General features: G+C 41.6%; 1 long non-coding RNA gene and 1 pseudogene across 1 annotated transcript; one reads left to right on the forward strand and one right to left on the reverse strand.

The window, feature by feature from the left end:
* Positions 1-6: 6 nt before the first annotated feature.
* Positions 7-21,800, reverse strand: LOC104666369 (annotated as a pseudogene).
* Positions 11,557-16,387, forward strand: LOC104666349. Its single transcript, XR_748543.1, has 3 exons — positions 11,557-11,786; positions 12,763-12,932; positions 15,336-16,387. It is a non-coding gene; the product is annotated as an uncharacterized LOC104666349 (long non-coding RNA).
* Positions 21,801-22,109: the final 309 nt, after the last annotated feature.

The raw sequence follows: 22,109 nt of genomic DNA on the forward strand, positions 1-22,109 counted from the left end.
TAAAACTTAAGACTCCTTTGATTCCATAAAACTCTTTTAAAACCCCTGGGAGTCTCTGCCAAAATGAAAAGCGTGCTAAGTCCCTTATTGGTAAGAGCTGAATAAACAACCTTTGATGATCTTTACAGGTGGTCCTCATTCTGTGGGTGGATTTTACAGAATAAAACATCACAAAAGCCAAAGAAAGGTTGGTGGGGTGGGCAGAGTAAGTAGGAAATTTTCTTCAGATCCCAAAGGAGAAAAAAAAAAAAAAAATGCCTAAATGTGCGGCGTTATTTTCAAAAGAGATTTTTGTTCTTAAAGAGTTTCAACTTATCAGCTTCGGCCCTAAAGCTTCAATATAACAAATGGTGTTTATTAGGTAAAGATGCCTCATGTATCTCTCCTGATAAAAGCAGCGACTCTTTCATTGCATTTCATCTAGCTGAGTTGCCTAGAGATTAAATGCCTTTTAATAATATCTGCTGAACTTTTTCTATACCCCTGTGCAGCCTTAGCCACAAAATCTATTTAGCCATTATTTGCTGCCAGACTAGAAAGAGGTTTCCCTGAGAAGAAGAAATTCTACCTGTGGGCCACAGCCTGGCAGAACCACAGGACCACAGCTCCTGGCTCTTAGAAGTTTCTTGCCTGTCCTTTCTGACAGCCTGCCCTACAGATTTCACATTTGCTTAGCTAGCCCCTAGCACGTGAGCCAATTCCTTGGAACCTTTCTCTCACTTTTTCTTTCTCTCTCTCTTTTCCCTACCCCGTGTCCTACTGCTTCTGTTTCTCTGAAGAACCTTGACTACCTACGGATAGGTCTGTTAGTTAGAGTCACGAGGCTCTGATCAAATTCTCATTCTGCTAAAATCTTCCTTCAAATTTATTAAGTCACCAATTCCTGCTTAGACAGGTATATGGGGAATAAAAAGGGTAGGTGCCTGCTGAGCAAGGTGTCAGATCTCCGGCAACAAAAAGTGGTTTACTCACGGGTAGTAAGAAGAATTTACCAACAACAGTATAGGTTTGAAAAGGAAAGTGTTTTTTAAAACTTTTGTTTTAAGTTCTGGGGTACAAGTGCAGGTTTGTTACACAGGTTCGTTAGTTTGCTAAGGATAATGGCCTCCAGCTCCATCCATGTCCCTGCAAAGTACATGCTATCTTTCTTTTTTATGGCTATATAGTATTCCATGGTGGCGATTCCTCAAAGACCTAAAGACAGAAATACCATTTGACTCAGCAATCCCATTACTGGGTATATACCCAAAGGAATATAAATAATTCAATTATAAACACATATGCGTGCATATGTTCATTGCAGTACTATTCACAATAGCAAAGACATGGAATCAACCTAAATGCCCATCAGTGATAGACTGAATGAAAAGGAAAGTTTTATTAGAAAGAAAGAATGGTGCAGAGGAGTTCAGCGGGAGCCTCAGCAAGAGAGAACTGAGCCCACCACAGTGGATGTTCCTTACGGGTGTGTATGGACCTTAAAGCAGGAGCTTAAGGGTAAGTTTGGACCATATTAACCATGTAGGTCATGATAGCTGATTACATTTGTAGACATTCTGGTGCCTTGATGTCATCAAGGGTTGCAAAATGAGGTTTGACACATATGCATTGTGGAACATGTAGAAATTCTAGTTACTTATACATTTTTGGGAAAGAAGGCTGGTACCAGATGCCTGCTTTGGATAATAGGGAAGTCTAATTACTTCTGAATTCCACAGGTAAGGAGCTTTGCCTCTGAGTGTCCTGCTTCATGAGTACCAGGTGATCTTTGTTCTCCTCAGTGTCTGCTCCTGGTCAAAACTCTCACTCTGAAACAAACAAGCAAACTAACTAATAAAATCCTGAAAACTGTGCCGCTAGAGCTTTTCCAAAGTTCGCCATTCGTTAAAATTCTTCCAACAAAATTACAAACCTCATGCATTGCGATAAAAATGTAATGTATATAAATGAATTATTGTGGGGTGATGTGTATGTGATAAAATTATAAATTCACTCTTCCTTCTCAAGCAATGTATTTCATTGATTAGAGGATGTTGTGTGTGTGTGTGTGTGTGTGTTTTCCCTCAGGAAAGATTAACCTACTATTGGAAGTACGAAAACTGATTTTAAAGATTCCCACTGCCCTTCATAATTCATCATTGTATATAGCAAGGTGAAATTTATGTTACCTAACTGGATTTGGTAGTGCAATTTGGCAGTTAATTATTGTAAAATTGTGTTTGTAACCAACAGTGACTGTAATCGGATGTCAAGTTTAATTGTGGCTTGAAACCTAAATGGCATGTCCTGGGAGACGCCACGTCCTAGACAAGGTGCCTCAACGTCAGCCAAATACCTCCTCATATGGGCTGTGTTTTTGTTCGCAAGATTGGGAAAACATATGCTATGGTTGATATCATCAATATATCATGAAAACATATGCTATGGTTGATACCATCAATATGTAATCAACACAAAACAAGGCAGCTCCCAAAAGAAAGGCGTGACCCGGCCAGACCATAACATTCCAACGTGGAAATGAAAGACATCATTTTTTTGCCTGCCATGAAAAGAAATTAGATCTACAGAAAGAGGGGGGAATGCAGGGGGCAGAGAAAAATAAATCTCAGAAAAATAAAGCCTCAGAGCTTTTTGGTTCCCTGTTATGGAGACCCGATTCCAACTTAACTTTTGTATTCCATGGGACATCTTGCTTCTCATAATAAATTGTCCTTTTAAGCTCTGCTGACTTGAGAAGATCTCTTTTACATATAGCTGTAGGATGCTAACTTAAGTAAGTATCTGGTGGGTACTAGACTGGTAGAATGGCTGAAACCAGACGAACCTAGTCAATTACAATAAAAACTCTAAAAAGTCATAAATGTGTCATACAGCAGTAGAATTTGTTATCTCTGAAAATTGAAAAGTTTATATGCATTTCTCCCATGGGTTCTTATTTTAACACACTTGTTACTTATAAAATGTTAGACATAGAAGGACTTTTTTAGATTATCTAGTTCTGTAAATCACACTATCCAGAATAACTGTTGCTTTGGGGGACATTTGACCCAGTTTGGAGGGGAAGACAGCCTCGCATCCAATCAACCTTTCGTTTGCTGGGTGGTCCCCACTATGTGACTCCTGATAAAGGCTGAGTTTTAGATCCCTTTGAAGATGTCAAATGAGACCACAAATCTTCTTCCTGCTTTCTGCCACCTCAGGCGCAGGAAGGAGAGCTAGACGTGACCCACTGAATTCCTGCCCTGACATTTGCATCCAGAAGCAGGGACAGGAGAACAGAACCAACGGCCGCCCCAGCGTCCAGTTCACAACTGTATTGCTCCTCCGCTACGTGGTCTGCCCAGCCTCCAGCAATTCCAGCTGGCTTCCTCTTTGCTGTTAGTGAATTTGGGGAACTACCCATTAATTTTCAATAAATTCATTTTCTGTTTAAGTTACATCAGTACTGTTACTGTTATTTGCAGCCAAGTTCCCTGGCTGATCCCATAACAGAGGATCATTCGGCTCCTCTCTGTCCTGCCGGAGACAGAGCTCATTTTCCAGGGTAATCCAGTTCACTTTTGGGTAGCTCTTGGTATGAAGTCTTTTCCCTAATGCTTCTACCCATTGATTATAGTTTCGACTTTTGCAAACATAAATCTATGCCTTCATTCTTTGGTTACAAGTAGCATAGGTTTCTTGGAGGTTACATAAATTAGGATATTTGTATGCATGAAAGAGAGAAGAAACAAGAAAAAAAGAGAAAGGGAGAAAGGACAAAGGAAAGAATATAGAAAGGTCATCTAAATGGTTCAAATGTGCTGTCCACACTGTGAGCAAATGACCCAGAACGAACCCAAAACACATGCAGTGATCCTGTTGTCCCCTCTGTCTTGGTCCCATGCTGGAAGTTTCTATAATACCTCAGGGGGCTCATGTGAGAATTATATTCATTCATGTATTCACAGATGTCTATTTAGAAACTCCTACGTTACAAACATTGCTTTACTTCTCAGAGATACAGTGGAGAATAAAATAGGAAGAACCTCTAACCTTGAAGTGCATAAATACATAAATAACAAGGGTGTTTCAGGCATTGAGAGGTGCTGTGTAGAAGACAAGTAGGGACCAGTTTAAATCCATGTGCATTTGTTAACTGTGGCCGTGATGGTATTGCAACCAACCACAGCACTGCAGAGCCCAAGCAGTCATCATTTGTGGCTCAGGCATTTGTGGATTACCTGGGGACTGGCTGATCTATGCCAGGCCTGGCTGGGGTACCTTGTCTTCAAAGGGTTGTGCTCTGCATGGCTGTCACTTTTGTCTTAGAACCGATCAGCCCAGCCGTGTTATTGCACAGGAATGGCAGAGGTTTGTGACAGACAGTGGAACATTCAAGGTCCTTCAAACCTACCTTAGCACAGGCAGTCTGCCCCTTGCACCTCATTCTATTGCAACCCAGGTGACATGACTGAACAGAAATCCAAGTGATGAATAAATACATTCCGCCGTTTTGTTGACAAGAATTTGAAGCTCACTCATCCCACAGGTCCTAAATTATATTTATATCAATAGAACTCTCCAAAGACAGCCTAGACATTTGTGCCCAGCTTCTTTTAGGTTCTCTAAGATGCAGCTCTAACTGTAAAGTCAATCTGACATCTCTGTTACCATCGCAACTCAGTGGAACATTGGAACACGGCAGGCATACAGAGATGGCTTAAGGAATTAGCACCAATGATGTGACTGATCCCAGAGGCCCTACTAAATAGTCATGCTCAGCAAAAGCCTGAATCGCTGGAAGAATCTGAGCTAGAAAATATCTGAGTTACAAACGTCCAGGTTGAGAAAAATCCTCCAGCCGAGGAACTAATTTAGGGAAAAGGTTAGACAGTAAATGGAATATAAAACGGCTGGCGAGTCCCAAGTGTCTTGAGGCAGGGAAAGGCCAGGGATTGGTGGCAGCTGGCTGGAGCCTGGGCTGGGGGTCCGGGGCCATGCTACTTTTGTGTGCTTAGAGGACATGTAAACCACAGACAGGGAACCTGGTCCCAAAAGGTTCATTTTTCCCTGCTGGCTCTACTGAAAATAATGACAGTGTATAAAATATCATGTGTATATTATATAGAGACCTCTTGAAAAGGTAATAAATTCTTGGGGTTTGGGGCACAAAGGTGGGAAGCAAATCTTATTTTATTGCTCAGTGATCCATCCTGCTCAGCCTGTCTCCCTTCTTAATTTCTGACAATCCACAGGATCTTCCCGAGTCTCTGGCTGGGGCTGTGTTTGGAAAAACAAGGTCACATGAAGCACTGGGTAAAAGTGAGGCAGGAATTTCTCAGCATCACTGACTCTGTCCTTAGTGGCAGGGAGATTCTCTTCCGCAGGGGTGTAGGGTCTTGGGTGCAAACAGGTTCCTACTCAGTGGCAGGGACTGCATCACTCTCTTGTATCGGTACAGATGCCCCTTGTGTGGGGCATTCTTAAGCATTCCAATTCCAACTGACGTAGTAGCTCAATTGTATCTATTAAGAATTTGCTTGAACGCTGTTCCATTGCTTGTCTAATGTTATAGCTGCCTCCTTTGCCTGCTGTGCTTTACCAAAAGCTGTGTGTCTCCCTCCTGTAAGAGGAACTTATCCCTGAAACTTACCTCACCTCTTTCCACAGAGATCTCAGTTTTCAAAGTTATTGTGCCTATGTTGATTAGACATTTTAATTCCTTATTGTTAACATGAGAGTAACATATGCATGCGGCTTTCATTTTTCTAAAGGAAAACCAAACTTCATAATTTTTTGAATGGAATTAATAAAAAACAGTTAATCACGGTTATGCCTACGGTGCTGTGTTCAACAACAGATGCTTCTCATAGTAATTAGGTTGGAATAATAACAGGAGAGGAAAAGCCTAGTCATTAGTACTGCCAAGAGTGCTAACAAGACTGTTTCATCAATAAAACCACTGGGAGAGGAGTTCTTAGCATCCAGGGCTGGCAGTGATTTACTGTGTGCCTTCAGTGGGGCCATTCCAACTTCCTGGGCCTCAGTTTCCTTAAAGAAACATAAAGAAATAACATAGTTCCTTTTTCTTTTCTTCTTTTTTTTTTTTTTTTTTTTTTTGAGATAGAGTTTTGCTCTTGTTGCCCAGGCTGAAGTGCAATGGCCTGATCTCGGCTCAACACAACCTCCACCTCCCAGGTTCAAGCGATTCTCCAGCCTCAGCCTCTGGAGTAGCTGGGATTACAGGCATGCACCACCATGCCTGGCTAATTTTGTGTTTTTAGTAGAGACAGGATTTCTCCATGTTGGTCAGGCTGGTCTTGGACTCCCTACCTCAGGTGATCCACCCACCTTGGTCTTCCAAAGTGCTGGGATTACAGGCGTGAGCCACCGCGCCGCCCATAGTTCCATTTTTAATTTGACCACAAAACAGCTATTTGGGGGAAATTGGTCTGCGAAAGGGTGGAGGCAATGTGACAGTTCCCTTGTAAATGGCCTGCATTTTCTTTATTTAACTGTTATCCTTTGGATTCTAGATATACAAATCTGTCCCCTGAGCAATTTTGGGTTATTCATACATATTTTGGTTGCTGTCTATAGTTAGTTCATTGAGCTTTTGCGTTTTCATCTTTTATCACATAGAGACAGTATAGCCAGATACAGAGATGATTTCAAATCCTTACTTCCTCACTGTCTCAATAAGAAAGGGTTATGCAGCTTTTTGCATTTAGCTGGCCCGTGTAGGGAGAGTCATGTAGCATTATGCTTGTAAAACACTTAGCAGACCATCTGATGCATTGTGCATGGGGGCACTCACCAAATAAGTTGATGTTACCGTCATTATTTTGAGGCTTCCTGGAGTGTGCAGGGGCACATAACTGTCTCACCAGATGCAAGAGACAGGCCCCAAATTCTCCTGCTGTTTTTGTTTGTTTGCTTTTATGTCTTTATATATAGTGTCAGGGTGTGTGAGCAGAGTTTAAACTCAAGCCCAAAGTAACAACCAGCATGAGAAACATCTGGGTCCATCAGACTGGTGAGAGGGAGCCTGTTTTGGGCCTGGGTCAGGGGGACTGGAGACTGGGGTGGGCTTACCTTCAGTACTGGGTGGAAGAAATTTCATCTCTTGCCATTCACAAGAAAGCCTTGTGCTTTGGAGGACTTACAAATGCTTCAGTGACCTTCCCATTCTGGCTGGTGGGGATTGTGAGCTCTGAGTGCTTTTCCCTCACTCCCATTGAGGTGGTTCTTCCTTGGCTAACCTCATGTGCATGTGTGGATCAGAATCCGGCTGAGGACTTCACCTGGGCTCTCTGTATAGCCCAAGAGTTTCTTCTAGGTGCAACTTTCCTCATCTTTGTTAACTCTGTTTGCAAATGTCAGCTGCCATTCTCTCCCCAGAATCCCTACTTCACGGCACCAGCTCAGGAGGCTCACCAGGGCTTCAGCTGGGTCCTCGCTCTGTGCAACGTACTCGAAAGTCTCTCTAGGCAATGGATGGGGGCAGCCATAGGATCCACCTTGATCATTTCCCATCTCTTAGGGAATCACTGTTCTACATTGTCTGATGCCTAATGTCTTGAAGACCATTATTTTGTATAATTTTGGTTTTTTTCCAGGTGAGATCATGAATCTAATCTTGATTACTTCATCTTGGTCAGAAGGAGAATTTCCATCTGTGTAGTTTGCTGAGGTGAAAATCCAGATTTTTGCAGTGGCATTGGGCCAGCACTGTGGCTCCATGTGATCCAGTTTCCATTCTGCCCAGTTCTCAGGACAGTTTTTGAGGCACCACACAGTCACCTCTGTCTAGTCTGTTTACCCACCCCCTCACCCGCCTGGTTTTTCGGCCTGTCCATCCTTGCTTCTCCTTTCTTCTAGTAACTGCATTCCATGTTGTTCTTTGAGGAGCTGTCATTTGACCACTCTCCTTTCGTGTGGAAATCCTTTAGAACTGGCTTAATCATCAGAATGTGTCCTGTCCCTTCCTATAATGATGGCCTCAGAAATGCATATGTGACTGAACACATGTAACGAAGAGTCCTCCAAGAGAAGAATGTGGTCCCTAATGGTTCCTGTGGAGGGAATTTTTATGGAGGGTTCTTATTGCAGGCATTCAATTACGTGCCTTTTTCTGAAGTGACCACTGTGGTTAGGAATAGGAAGCTCCACTTCACCTGTGTATGTGTGGGGTCTGAGTATGATCTGCTAAACTGGTAGAATAAAAGCATGGCACTGCACATTCGTTACCAAATGGAAAGAGAATACGGCCAATACAGGAGAGAGAGAGAGACAGAGAGAGAGAATATTTGGGAAAAGAAGGAAAATTCCTTAGGAGACTGTTTAGGACACTGAAGGCCTGGCTCAAAAATATACCAGCAGTCAATAATCTAATGAAATTTTCCAGGTAAATTTTATTTCCTTTTTTTTTTTTTGAGAAGGAGTTTCGCTCTTGTTGCCCAGGCTGGAGTGCAGTGGCACCATCTTGGCTCCCCACAACCTCTGCCTCCTGGGTTCAAGCGATTCTCCCGCCTCAGCCTCCTGAGTAGCTGGGATTACAAGCATCCACCACAACGCCCAGCTAATTTTATATTTTTAGTAGAGATGGGGTTTCACCATGTTGGTCAGGCCGGTTTCAAACTCCCGACCTCAGGTGATCCGCCGGCCTCGGCTTCCCAAAATGCTGGAATTACAGGCGTGAGCCATCGCACCCGGCCTTATTTCCATTTCTTATTGGAAACTTTGTATGTGTGTTTTTAAGCCAGAATGGTTGGGATTTAGTTCTTGGTATATAAAATAACCCTACTATGACATTCACCGTAAAGCCGTTCACACTGCCCTTTGTTAGTTAGCCCTGCTTGTACAGGCACAGTGTGGGTCGTGGATTACGCCAGCACACAGAAACCCCAGTCTAAAGGAGGAGTGAGGCCCCAGCCATCGCTGGAAGGGATGGCCTGTACAATTACTGGTTTTTTTCTAAGAGTTCTGAAGCATAGCATGGAGTGTTTGGAAGTTAGGTATGCCCTTTACCTCACAAATAACAGCAGTTAGATTGGCCCTGAACTGCCTCCTTGTTTTGATTTGTTGAAACTGGATGAATTCAGGGGTGAGAGTGAAGGGCTCCCAAATCCTTAGGTTATGCAGAATGTGTACACTAAGATCTACTCTTAAATATCTTTTTCCCTGCTTTCCTCTTGCTACAGAGAGAAAGCACAAAAGATTTTTATAAAAGGTGATACTGTTGGCATAGGAGATGGGGGGAAAAAAACAGTTTTCCAACTTAGTGATCATCTGTTGCTAGTTCTCTTCCTTCTCCCGGTTATCGGTGGATCACCATGTCCTCTGAAGGCTCTCCCAGAGCTGCACTGGGGATTGCAGGGATATGAGGACCACTTCATAAAAGCTCACTGCTTTTTTTTTTTTTTTTTTTGAGACGGAGTCTCTCTCACTCAGCCATCCCGGCTAGAGTGTACCGGCTCACTACAACCTCCGCCTCTCAGGTTCAAGAGATTGTTCCATCTCAGCCTCCCAAGTAGCTGGGATTACAGGCACCCGCCCTCATGCCCGGCTAATTTTCGTATTTTTTTTTTTTTTTTTTTTTTTTTTTAGTAGAGACAGGGTTTCACCACGTTGGCCAGGCTGGTCTTGAACTCCTGACCTCGGGTGATCCGCCCACCTCGGCCTCTCAGAGTGCTAGAATTACAGGCGTGAGCCACAGCGCCCGGCCAAAAGCTCACCTTTAATTCAGTTCCATCTAACTCATGTTTCTCCTGTGCATTTTCTTTTCTCAAGGCATTGAGCTTTCTGCAGTGGCCGGAGCTGCTAATGAGTTATCGCAAGCTTTTTTCCTTAGGGGAGATAAAATGGTTTTGATAAAATCAAAGTGCTTCTTTCTAATTCTGATTCCATTCCCTTGTTCTTTTTTCTTAGGTCCCCAGCTTAGAAGGGGACTGGCTGGTGCTTCCTTTGACTTCAGACTGTTTCTTCTCCAATGTTAAATGGTAAATCCATACCTGATGTATCTGTTATTGATAAAGTTCAGATGGTATTTCATTTTCTACAGAAGCTTTCTCACTTCCTGCGTGAACATGTTCTAAATGGAAAGATTCTTCCTTCCATAGGATATTTTCAATTTGAGTTCTAAGAAATGTATTTGTTAGATTTTTCTTTTTCTTTTTTTTTTTCTTTTTTAGTTTACTATCTGTCTTCTAGTGTTTTCCTCTAGGAGAAAGTGTTTAAAAGAACAAAAATGTTTCTCAAAAGGGACTTTGCCTAATGGACAATACGGTGTTCATTTTATAATTCACTCTTTATATTTAATTTCAGATTTCCACCTTCTACATTATTTTCTATTGGCTGGTAGATACGTGATAGTCAGAAACGTTTCCATCAGACACTTAAACAAAATCTATCATTTAGGATTTGTGTTTTGTATCCACTAGAGTTCCAATAATTTCCTTCTGTCTATTCAAGTCCTTCTCCCTTTCTTTCCAGCCTTCAATTTCTTGTAAAAGAAATTTTCAGTGTTTTTAAAGACCAGAAAGTGCTTTCTTAGGTTGTGAATTATTTTTCTGCCAGGCTCGTAAGCTGTTTTCACTCAGGTGACTTAGAATGGCCAGGCTTCATCTTACGGAAACCATATCTAACTTTGAAAGTGACCCATATATACACTTCACCATGGAGAGAGGGGGCTCACCTGTGGCTTATTTTCAACAAGGCCTCTTTTATCATTATACAAAGAGATAGACCTGTTCATATTAGTACTAACTGATGACAAGCCCAGTGTTTCTAACTCACTCAAAGAGCTGGCCTATCTTGAAGGAAGCGCAAGAATTTCCTGGGTTTTATAATCTAGTTAAATGTGTTAAGAATTTTACAACATTTTTCACTTTGCCAGATAGTCTTTTGATTACTTGCTTTGTCCATGTTAAACTATGTTTGGTTTTTTGTTTGTTTGTTTGTTTTTGAGACGGAGTCTCGCTCTGTTGCCCAGGCTGGAGTGCAGTGGCACGATCTGGGCTCACTGCAAGCTCCGCCTCCCGGGTTCCCGCCATTCTCCTGCCTCAGCCTCCCGAGTAGCTGGGACTACAGGTGCCCGCCACCAAGCCCAGCTAATTTTGGTATTTTTAGTAGAGATGGGGTTTCCCCTTGTTATCCAGGATGGTCTCGATCTCCTGACCTTGTGATCCGCCCACCTCAGCCTCCCAAAGTGCTAGGATCACAGGTGTGAGCCACCGCACCCGGCAAATTATGTATTTTTTAAAGACTATTAAGAAGGATTACTTACCGTCACCTCCCCAGGAACCAGGAGGACCTGTGTATCCCCTGAGCCTTCAGACACTCCCACTGCTAACGCAGAGCTGGAAGTAAAGGCTTGTGGCCATCAGCAGACCTACCACAGTAGCCAAGGCCCTGCATGCCTGCCTCTGGTGGCCAGACACCAGCGTAGACACAAGACCACACTGAACCCTTGAGAATGTGGAGTTTGGAATGCAAACAAGCACCCGGCAACCAGGACAGGCTACCAGGGACTAGAGATCCAGGAGGCTTCATTGGGTAACAAAGTTCTACCCAAGCATTCTCTTGCATTCCACCTGGGGAACAAGACAGCACCCTGTTTCACACTCGCAAGGCATGAGACTGTGTGCAGCCAGAACGACCAGCAGGGGGCGCAAAGGCCACTCCAGGCACCTGCTGGCCTCAGAGAAAACAGGAAATCAGGAAGCCCACTTCTGCTGTCCTTTCTCTGCCAGGAAATGTGCCAGGGGACTGCAGCCCAGAAAGTAGGCAGTAGAGGACTCGTGAAGGTCATTATCACTGCTTTTTCCTCCTCTTATTGAAACTCTTCCCTCTGCAGCCCTGGAAGCCTCATCCTACCTACAGGTGTCAGAGGAATCTCCCTCCCTCAGGGTCCCTGTCTAGTTTGTTTTTGATCCGGCCACAAATACTAGGCCAGAAAAATAATGGACAGTACAAAGGTCTTTACTGTCTTTTGTTGGTTGGTTTTTATTTATTTATTTATTTTTTTGAGGTGTTTTCCCATGATAATGAGTACAATGGAGGCATAATGAATTTCACTTTGTAAACCAAAAAGTATCTGAGACAAGACTCAATCAATTTAGAAGTTTATTTTGCCAAGGTTAAGGACATGCCGTGACACGGCCTCAGGAGGTCCTGAGAACAAGTGCCCATGGTGGTCAGGCCATGGCTTGGCTTTATACATTCCAGGGAGGCAGAAGACATCAATGGTCCAGAAAGGCGGGACAACTCTGAGTGGAAGCTTCCAGGTCATAGGTGGATTCAAAGATTGTCTGATTGGCAGTTGGTTGAAAGAGGTTGTCTAAAGACCAGATATCCATAGAAGGGAAGGTCTAGGCTCAGATAAAGGGTTGTGGAGACCAAGATTCTTATCATGCAGATGAAGCCTCCAGGTAGCCCGCTCAGAGAAGATAAATTGTAAATGTTTCTTATCAGACTGTAAAAGGTGTCAGACTCTTAAGTCAATTCTCTCCAGGATCAGGAAAAGAATTTTTAAAATTGTTTATAAGCTCAATTATTTTATTAATTTATTGTTAGCAACTTTGAGATCTGATTAAGAAATCTTTCCTAAACCCAAGATAGCAAAGAGTTTTATCTTCCGTTTTCTCTTAGAAGCTTTATTCTTTTAATTTTAACACTTGGGTCTATAGTGTCTCTCAAAATCAAGTAATGGGTCACTTCAGTTCCAAGCGTAACAATGAAAAGTGAAAGCTGTGAATTACCTCTTTCCCTATATTTTCACAGTATCTTTGTACAAAGAAAGCAGCAAAGAGAATTGCATCATATAAAGAGTGAATTAAACCATCTAAAGAAGCAAAAAGTCATCATCACATGGACAAGAAATTAAGACATAACATCCATCTCACTATTTGCAAAGTGGTTTATTCCTACAGACAATGCAGATATGTAAAAAGGTTTTTCTATAGTTTCATCCTTTGTAGAACCTAAGGAAATAAGCCCACATTTTGAAATAAAATTTTTAAAAATTATGTAAAAAAATGACCTACTATAGCAATGACATTTTGAAGACATCTCGTAGAAGATGAAGATCGCCCACTATTATGAATTGATAACGTGATTGCTTTCTTGGACTGGGAAGATAATTTCCCTAATGGACATTAAAGCGTTTGGATCGTTATTTTCCGTCTGGAAAGTGATAGTGTCCTGATTGTCTCAAGTAAGGGCACCCCATGAAACATAGGCCGAGGCCATGTCCTTCTCCAAATTTTCCTCCATTAAAAAAATCTAAAAAATAAACACAGCAAACATGGCACCATAACTTATCTAAATTTTACAAATTCATGAAGAGATCATTGATGCATACTAACGATGTGAATTTAAAAAATCTGATATGTAGTGTTTGCACTTTGCAAACAAAAGTCAAAATAAAGGTGTGCTTTTTTTCATGAATGCCATTTTTCATTTTCAAATTCCACTTTTTCTTCTTTTATTGAACCACATTTACTACATGGCATACATGCATAGTGCGATCTGGAGAGAAAATGCTGGGATCTGTGTCTCAGGCTTTCTATATTCTAGGGGGAACAAGTTTCCCCTAAATTACCTAAATTATATTTACATAAATAATTATGTAAATTTAGATTGTTTGTTTTTTGGAGTACTGTGGCGTGATCTCGGCTCACTGCAACCTCTGCTTCCGGGGTTCAAGAGATCTTCGTGCCTCAGCCTCTCAAGTACCTGGGACTACAGGTGTGTGCCACCACACCTGCTAATTTTTGTATTTATTTATTTATTTTTTTAGTAGAGCTCGTATTTCACCATGCTAGCCAGGCTAGTCTCGAACTCCTGACCTCAAGTGATCTGCCCACTTTGGCCTCCCAAAGTACTGAGATTACAGACATGAGCCACCATGCCCAGCCATAAATTTATATATATTTAATTAAATATATATATAAATATATATATCTATTTGAGACAGAGCTTCATTCTGTTACCCAGGCAGGAGTGCAGTGGTGTAATCTCAGCTCACTGCAACCTCCGCCTCCTAGGTTCAAGTGATTCTCCTGCCTCAGCCTCCTGAGTACCTGGGATTACAGGGGCCTGTCACCACACCGGGCTAATTTTTGTATTTTTAGAAGAGACAGGGTTTCATCATATTGGCCAGGCTGGCCTCGAACTCCTGACCTCGTGGTCTGCCCACCTCGGCCTCCCAAAGTGCTGGGATTACAGGAGTGAGCCACCATGCCTAGCCTTTCAGGATCATTTTCTGCCAGCTTTTTAGATTCATAAAAGCATGCAGCTTCACAGATTAGTTTCACAAAGACAATTTTTAAGTTTTATGTCTATTATTTTACGATGCCTGTGACGTTTGGAAAAAAGGGAGCCATTGATCATTAAGACACATCCAACTGAGACTCCCCTTTCCATACCAATGACAAAGGATGGCATTTGCCAAAATGGCAAAGGTGAGGCTGACAGTTTCATGAAGTGCCTGGGTAGCCAACAGGATGGCTTGTAAAAAAATTTAGTAAATAACGCACCCCCTAATCCTGAAACATCTGCAGCAATCTTCAGGGATCCAAGAAACTCCTCAGTTGTCTTGAGTCTTTCTTATGTCTCCAGAACTCTGCATGTCTGGGCCAGTAGCATCTTTCACTCTTGGCCGCATACAAAACTCTTGCCCCTACACATATACATAATCAAGCTATTAATGCAAAAGAGCAAAATGGGAGCCATGGCCTCAGCCACTAAAATGCTAAGTTTTTAGGTAGTTTGCTCTGCTGATTAGAAAGCAGGAAATATTTGTCCTGTTTCTCTTATCATCAAATGGGGACATCTGGAAAAAAACTTTTATTCAGGTTCGTAGGAAAAAGGAAAGTTAATATTTTAGAGATTCAACTTCTTTATGCCTTTTCAGATTAAACTTTTTTTTTTTTTTTTGAGACAGAGTCTTGGTCTGTTGGAGCTGTAGTGCATTGGCACGATCTCAGCTCACTGTAACCTCCCCCTCCCAGGTTCAAGCGATTCTCCTGCTTCAGCTTCCCGAGTAGCCGGGATTACCAGGGCGTGCCACCACGCCCAGATAATTTTTGCATTTGTAGTAGAGATGGGGTTTCACCATGCTGGCCAGGCTGGTCTCGAACTCCCAGCCTCAGGCAATCGGCCCTCCTCAGCCTCCCAAAGTGCTGGGATTACAGGTGTGAGCCACTGCACCCGGCCGATTAAACACCTTATAAAATTGCTTACGTTACTTTCAATTTCTGCAAAAAGAGCATTAAGTGTGTGGAAAAAAGTTAATGCATGTTTATAAATCTAAATGTCAAATTACACAGATATTTACTTTTTCTTGTTTTCAGCAGCTGGAAATCTAGGAGCAGAAGCCCAGCATAATGATGTCTGAAAGCCTGGATGCATGGATTCCTCTCTTCCTTCCCAAAACCGTGGGGTAGAAATGTGAGTATCAGCATGCTGCACAGACTTCTACAGATGTCCAGGGAACTGAATTTCTAGAAGTTATAATCTGTGTTCTTTCTCAACCCCCGCTTCAGTTTACATATCGCAGGCCTGTTTGTTGAAAAGCAATCAGCTAGAAAATAAGAGTGGTTATAACCTGTGCTGCCCAGTGATCAGGGAAAGAGAGCGGATGAAACTTCGATGACTTTCTGTTAGTCTGATTAATATCCATGCCAAATGTAAGATTAATTGAAGCCCTTATCACTTCCCACCAAAATGTTCCTCCACTTGCTGGATACTACTTTGACATGTAAAATTATGGGTTTGTTTAACAGTTTAATTTATCAGGGGGCATTCAACTCTTCTATTTGTGTTTTTACTTTGAGCTTAGTAGGAGCAGACAAATAGAGGTGACCTCTGTTTTCTTCCTGAAGCTATTTTCAGGGCAGAGTGCCTTAACCACTTCATTGAGAAACCACCTTTGCATGCAGTACCCTGAGTTGGCTTCAGCACGCCAAGCTCCACAACGTGGGAAATACCATGCTTTCCATGTTGCTTTAATCCCAGTGCTCATGAGTCAGGACCTGTCCTGTCCATTGTCCATGAAAACACTCCCACAAAACGAAGTCACACCCAGTATCTGTTAACGGAGATACCGAGTGGGTGGAGGGGACTCATTCCCTGATGCAATTCAGGTCACACAAAGGAAAAAAGAAAACAAAAATCCTTTTCTGTTGAGGATACAGATGGAAAGAAAATGGAAAATGCCTTTCAAAATGCACAAGCCTAGTTTTCTAATTCTGCTGCGGTGAACGTGCCGGTGAACTTACCTGTGCGGCTTGGTATTGCGGTGGCTTTTCAGCTACTTCTCCACCAAATCCTTTGAAAAGCAGCAGTGGCAGAAACAAATAACCCAATTAAAAACAATAATAGCAACCATAGAAAAAGAAAAGATAAAGAAGAAAGCAGTGGTTTTCTTTGGCTAGCTGAGGAACTTTCTACTAGGCTTTAGCAATCGCTTTGCAAACTTTTTTTTTTAATAGCAAATGCTTCATTCTCTAGACAAATTTCAAGAATTTTCAAGCATCAGCAGACTCAATTATTCACCCCCATTTTAACAATTAAAGAATCAGCGGTGACAGACTGGATTAAGAAAATGTGGCACATATACACCATGGAATACTATGCAGCCATAAAAAAGGATGAGTTTGCGTCCTTTGTAGGGACATGGATGCAGTTGGAAACCATCATTCTTAGCAAACTATCACAAGAAGAGAAAACCAAACACCGCATGTTCTCACTCATAGGTGGGAACTGAACAATGAGATCACTTGGACTCGGGAAGGGGAACATCACGCACTGGGGCCTATCATGGGGAGGGGGGAGGGGGGAGGGGAGAGGAGGGAGGGATTGCATTGGGGAGTTATACATGATATAAATGATGAATTGATGGGTGCTGACGAGTTGATGGGTGCAGCACAACAACATGGCATAAGTATACATATGTAACAAACCTGCACGTTATGCACATGTACCCTAGAACTTAAAGTATAATAAAAAAAAAAAAAAAAAAAAAAAAAAGAATCAGCGGAATGCCTGTGTTTAAGAGTCAAGCCCATTAAACCTGTGATTTGTACGTTGCTCACACTCTCTATTCCTATTAGCAAGAGATGCTAGGAGAACTTCTTGGTCATCAATTTGATGAGTTCCGAGGGGAATGTGGGTTTAGGTTGTGGTGTTCATATACATAGACATCTGGCTGAACACATGTACCTAAGAGTCCTCTATTTTTCCTTGCTTGCTCTACTGAAAATAAAGACAGAGTGTGTAAAATATACTGTATATATTATACAAAGACCTCTTGAAAAGGTAATACATTCTGGTGATTTGGGGCACAAAGGTGAGAAGCAAATCTCATTTTGTTGCTCAGTGATCCATCCTGCACAGGCTGTCTCCCTTCTTAATTTCTGACAATCCAGGGGATCTTCCCAAATCTCTGCCTGGGGCTGTGTTTGGAAAAACAAGGTCACATGAACCATTGGGTAAAAGCGAGGCAGGGATTCTTTAGCATCATTGAGGATGGATGATTCCTATTCAACATAGTATTGGAAGTCCGGGCCAGAGCAATCAGGCAAGAGAAAGAAATAAAGGCATCCAAATAAGAAGGGAGGAAGTCAAACAATCCTTGTTTGCAGATGACATGATCCTATATCTCGAAAACCCTATAGTCGAGACCCAAAAGCTCAATAAGCTGATGAACAACTTCCGCTGTCTCATTTGTAAGTGGGAGCTAAATGCTGAGAACACACTGACCCATAGAAGGGAACAATTACACTGGGTCATATCGGAGGCTGGAGGGTGGGAGGAGGGAGAGGATTAGGAAAAATAACTAATGGGTTACAGCAGGTTTAATACCTGAGTGACAAAATAATCTGCACAACGAACTCCCATGACACAAGGTTACCTAGTAACAAACCTGCACATGTACCCCTGAACTTGAAATAAAAGTTATATTTTAAAAATAACAATATAATAGATGACCTGAACATTTCTGTTTTGAATAGCTCAATCATCAGCCCTTTGTGGTCATGAAAATGTCCAAGGTAATTCCTCTATGTCCTTCCAGGTCTATTTATTAAATATGCCAATGGCTCGATAGAGCCCACACTAAGGTCTTACTAGCCCAATATCTGCTCTTTTAGCCATCCCATCTTAATAAATTAAAATACTGTCTCATTTTCTTATTCTAAAAATCTTGATTTGCTTAGTATTGTATTTGCTTAATATCAACAATATAATACTATTATTTCAACAATAATTTCTATTTTAAAAGCTATTTGAGATTTGAGTAATTTCGTTTTTGACAATTATTTTTCCAGTCCCTGTGTTCTTGACAACTGCCTCTTGAGCTTCAGAGCTCGTTCATATTTTTCCTGATCCACTCATTTTCATGACTTTATTGAGCATACTTGTTGATTTTCAGTCTCAGTACACATCCCATGAAAGTTTCAACTTTGCTAGGATTATGGATGTGAATGCTTTTCTAGTCACTGAAAAGATGGATTTTCTCACTGCTAAGTTGAAACAGAATTTTGCTCATTTCTTATTTTTATTTTTATTTTTTTAAATGGCAGTTTTAATCTGCAGCTGTTTCCTAGGGGATTTTCTTTCTGTAGTTATTAATGCTGGTTTTATATTTGAGCCTGGGTGGCAAAATATGTTTTTCAGAAAATACTCGTATGAATACAGGTGTTTTCTTTGAGACTTTTTGTTTTCATACTTTTCCAACGAATGTTCAGCCACCAGATAACAAAATACAAGAATTGCATGTGATTCACAGATATTCCCCCACCTTTGCAAAATTTGTGTTGAAAATTGGCCCTTTCTCACTGGTTGTTAATATTGTTAAGTAAGATCTCCATACACTGCCAACATAAGATGTCAATGAGAAACGGAAGGAAACAGAGAGTGAGGATAAGTTGATTAGTTTCTATGAATAGGCAGCACAGTATGGAAAAGTAGAGAAAACCTGAAATTCAATATGGATTCCATTAATTAAAATACAATGGCTAATCTCTTGGAGCTAGAGACTATTATTCTTAGCAAACTAAGGCAGGAACAGAAAACCAAATATCACATGTGCTCACTTATAAGTGGGAGCTAAATCATAAGAACTTATGAACACAAAGAAGGAAATAACAGACACTGGGGTCTACTTCAGGGACAATAATGGGAGGAGGGAGAGGAGCAGAAAAGGTGAATATTGGGGCCAGCACCCTGGCTGAGGCCTGTAATCCCACACTTTGGGAGGCTAAGGTGGGTGGATCACCTGAGTTCAGAAGTTCAAGACCAGCCTGGCCAACATGGTGAAACCTCGTTTCTACTAAAAATACAAAAAAAATAGCTGGGTGTGGTGGCACACACCTGTAATCCCAGTTATTCAGGAGCCTGAGGCAGGAGAAGCTTGAACTCGGGAGACGAAAATTGCAATGAACTGAGATGTGCCACTATAGTCCAACCTGTGCAACACAGTGAGACTCTGTCTGAAGAAAAAATAAAAGAAAAGATAACTATTTGGGTACTGGGCTTAATACCTGGGTGATGAAATAATATGTACAACAAACCCCATGACATATGTTTAGCTATGGAAAAAACCTTCACAAGTATCCCAGAACCTAAGACAAAAGTTAAACAAAAATAAAAGTAAAATTTTAAAATTTAAAAAATAAGTAAAAATTAAAATTAAAAAAGCAATGGCTAATCTCAATGAATTAAACTTCTATGTAAACAAAGCATGTCTCAAATAAAACATAATATTTTTACATGTTTTAAAAAGACCTCTAGAAGTCAAAAACAACACAAAAAACCACAAGAACAAAAAACAAAAAAGCAAACAACAATAAAACCAACAGCAAGCAGATGTTGTTATAAATGTCTGTAAAAACAATGAGCAGTGTTTATTACAAATAAGGCAGCTACATCCTTATTTCCTTCCACGGGAGACTGGGGGTTGTGCTATTTGTGGTACTTTCCTCTTGGCCAACAGGTGCGCCATGTTGGAATCATTCCTGAACCACTCTCTCCTGGTTTCCTTAATGCTCTGTAGGATCACGGAGATGGTCTTTATAGTCTCAGTTTATTCTTTCAATATAAGGGCATCAATTTCACACAAGCCTAGTCTCACACCAAGGGCAATAACTGTTCACTGTACCTTACCAGTATCAAAGAATTAAACATCCGTCAAATTCTTTCTCATTGCAAACAGCTATTTGTCATGAGATGGGTATCAAGGCCTTCGGCTGAATTTATTTCTATGAATTAGCACTGAGCCAGTACCAGGCCGTATATCAAACCGTTCCTAATACTACAGCAACGCCTATGTGGGCTGTGTTAAAAGCACACCCTGGCTTATTACATATTTGCATTTGATTTTCAGGCCTCTGACACCAGAGATCTAATTAATAATCCCCTGACAAATTAGTCTGTGCTAAATTACCCTCTATTGCTGACCAAACTCACAGCTCCAACTCTCTGAAAAACAGAAAGCGTGTAGTAGAATTCAAACATAAGAAAGTTTTGTTTGTTTGTTTGGTTTTGAGACAGGGTCTCGCTCTGTCACCCAGGCTGGAGTGCACTGGTGTGATCATAACTCACTGCAATTTCTGCTTCTCAGGCTCAAGCAATTCTCCCGTCTTAACCTCCTGAGTAGCTGGGAATGCAGGTTTAGACCACCACACCTGACTTGGTGATTCAAAAAATTAAAAAATTGTTTAAGTTTTTTGTAGAAATGGAGTCTTACTATATTACCCAGGCTGGTCTCAAACTCCTGGGCTCAAAGGATCCTCCCACCTCGGTCTCCCAAAGTGTTGGGATTACAGGCATGAACCACCATACCAGGCCCATATGAAAACATTTTAAATCTGCAAGTACCCCAGCCCCATATCTTCGCAGACGCACTTGACGTTATCGCTGTCAAACAGGATGGAATTTGTGTATGGGCTGCTGTCCTCTGGCAGGATGGTGGTGTAGGAAGTGAACTTGACTCTCTTCCTCTTTGGGCCTGAAGAATTCACAGGTTCATTTTTAATTTCTTTCTCATAGACGTAGTCAGAAAGTCTAAATAGTTGGCTTTGAAAAGTCTTCTGGGAACTGCCATTCAGAAGGAAATTCCTCTCCTCGAACTGCAGGCCCCTGTCTATCATGGTTGTGCACTCCTCCGACGGGAGTGCAATGTCAACAGGGTTCTCCAAAAGTCCCACTTCATTCCCAAGCCAGATCCAGTCGTGGGAATGGAGGACGTTGCCCTGCTGACTCACAGCAAACCTTTTGTGTCTGTGTTTCCAGGAAAACGCCATGCAGTTGATCAAGAAGACCAGAATGGCCAAGAAGGAGACGCAGAGCAGGGCATACATACCTATCTCGAACTCCGTTAGCCCCCTTGAGGTCACTAGGATTACTGGGCTCCAGTGACTTTTCTTGAGTGGGGAAGCTTGTGAAGCTGTCTGGACCACCATTTTTGAGTCATTTATTATTTTCTTCCATGGGAGACTGGGGGCTTATGCTTTTGTTGGTACTTTCCTCTTTCAACATGACCAACAGGTGACCGTGTTGAAATCATTCCCGAACCGCTCTCTCCTGGTTTCCTTCACAAGCTATAGAATTACTGAAGTGGTCTTCACAGTATCAATTTACGCCCTCGATGTCACTGCTGTGTCTTTGGTATTCATTGCTACTTGGTTCAAATTTGACCCTGGCATTTCCTTTACTCATGGCAAGGACACTCTTCCTCTTGGTCTTCAAACAAGGTCACTAATCATCATGTTTAACTTAATCAAAAGCCCTTGGCTTTCACCCTCCACAACCACAAAGCATTATCTGAACTCAAGACAGACCAACCACTTCATGTAAAGCATCATCTGAACTCAAGACAGACCCACCACTTCATGTAATAATGAGACAGTAACCATCTCATTGAACCTTAAAGGTGACGTTGAAACATCACCATACAAAAATTCAAAAAGAAACCAAAACTTTGTGTTATGATAAATATATTTCATACTTGAAAAATTTATTCACATAAATGTTGATGCCAAAAATTATTTCAGTATACAGAATTAGAAAAATAATCTCTAGTGCTCTGTAAACTTAAACAGTTCTTGACATGCATTGGATGGTCA

Source organism: Rhinopithecus roxellana, chromosome 10 (genome assembly GCF_007565055.1).
Source record: "Rhinopithecus roxellana isolate Shanxi Qingling chromosome 10, ASM756505v1, whole genome shotgun sequence".
NCBI classification, from domain to species: Eukaryota; Metazoa; Chordata; class Mammalia; order Primates; family Cercopithecidae; genus Rhinopithecus; species Rhinopithecus roxellana.